A 1,785-nucleotide genomic window follows, 5' to 3' on the forward strand; every position below is an offset into this window, starting at 1 on the left:
ACCCCTGGCTGAAGGCAGTGTATCGGTTTCTAAGAACGCACCGGCAAACCCCACACTCAGCCACTGGGATCAGCCCAGCAGCCCTCACGTTCGGAGTACCGATACAGGCAGAACTCCCTTTACATCCCCACTGGATTGCACCAGAGCCAGACATCCCAGAAATGGATGCAAGGCGGAGGAAGCACAACGAGCAAGAAAGCATCGCCAGACGAGCGTGCCATCGAGAACTAAACCCAGGAGACACAGTCCTCGTCAGGAACCGAGCACCGCCGAAGAAGATGTCCCTCAACTTTGAAGTTCGCCCGTGGACAGTCCAGACCGCTAACCATAGCATGATCACTGCCACCCGAGGAGGGGAGACCGTGACCAGGAACGTATCCCATTTCAGGAAGGTACCCCCGGAAATGTGGGAAGAACACCCACCATCTCCGAGAGAAAAGACAACCAACACGCCCCAAAGACGCGTACCACCGATTAGCGAAAATGCGCCGGAAGAAACGGACAGACCGCACCCGAAAGAGGCGGAGACTGGAGCAGAGACCACCATAGAAGGCCCGCTCAGAGAAAGGAACACCCGTTACAGCCTGAGAGAGAAGCCCAAGCCGTCATCTCGCCTCCAGGGATATGTCGTAGACGGAGTATACCGTCAAAGAACTGGTGCAAAAAGACGGTAATCCAAGCTAAAATGTTTTCTATTGATTTCTGTGAAATTGCCTCCAAGTTGGGGAGGAATGTGGTGTCACGTGCCCTGACGTGGAAGGTCACGTGACACGGAAGGGGGAGGAGGAAATAAAGGAATCACCGGAACTGGCGGGCTCACGCCAGTCCGGGTTTATGCAACCCAACGTGTAGTCGTGCGTTTGATTGCAGCGCTGCGCCCTGCATGCTGCGTGCCCGAGCAGGCCTCAGCCGAGGGCCCACTTCACCTTCCTGCTGCCGCCTGCATCACCGGCGGCGGCAGACATCACAGTGTACTCAATGTCAGTTACCCATTGTCAAATACAATATGTCTTGGAAGTTTGCATTGTGACTGGGTCGACCTTCAGTTTGTGCTCACTTCTGTAGCACTTATACTAAAATTGGATTGATACTGAGAAGACTAAAATGGCCCCTGCACAACAGACGCAGTTTCGTGAGGCGTTCAATATTATGAGACACATGCATGGACAGATATGCCCTCTGCTCAGTAACATTAACAACTGCTGTTTTAAAACAAATCGCAATGTTGGAAAGGCATCAGATCGGCTCGTGTATGGGGAATGAGTGTGCCTGTGGTGTGCAACTCGATTGTCAGCTAATGCCTGCGGATAGCCCACCGACCCACTGCCCTTGAGACAGCTTCAAGATGGTTGCAAGGGGATCATAAAGCAATGTCTCACTCAATAACCAAGGTCCAGGAAAATGCCGCCCGCAGAGCCCATAGTGAAGGTGGCAGGGACCAACTTTGAGATTCAAGCCTGTGAGCCAAAACTAGTAACATGTTGGACCTAATGCCATCCTCTGAGATTTCTGTCTATGTATTTGTTCACTTTACAAACAAATTTGGTTCATTTTACACGTATACACGGTGGTTTGGTGTACTTAAATTTTTTTAAAAAAACATGATATATCCAAAGTTGGGTCCTATTGCTTGCTTTCAAAATGTGACCTTAAATCAATGCTGCTTTCCAACATCTGATAGGGTATTGCGAGTTTTGAGGTTTAGGTTGGTCTCTACTATGTTTCTGCTGTCTTCTTTCACCTTAGACTTCATTATTAGTCCTCTACTTTTAATTTACTTCCTTT

The 1,785-nt window shown here is 49.7% G+C and overlaps 1 non-coding gene across 1 annotated transcript; it reads left to right on the top strand.

Annotated features, from left to right (window-relative positions):
- Window positions 1-1,049: 1,049 nt before the first annotated feature.
- LOC138474983 (U6 spliceosomal RNA) lies at window positions 1,050-1,152 on the top strand. The gene has a single exon (XR_011269189.1). It is a non-coding gene; the product is annotated as a U6 spliceosomal RNA (small nuclear RNA).
- The last annotated feature ends 633 nt before the right edge of the window (window positions 1,153-1,785 follow it).

Source organism: Ambystoma mexicanum, chromosome 8 (genome assembly GCF_040938575.1).
Source record: "Ambystoma mexicanum isolate Mex_15411 chromosome 8, UKY_AmexF1_1, whole genome shotgun sequence".
In the NCBI taxonomy this organism is placed as follows: domain Eukaryota; kingdom Metazoa; phylum Chordata; class Amphibia; order Caudata; family Ambystomatidae; genus Ambystoma; species Ambystoma mexicanum.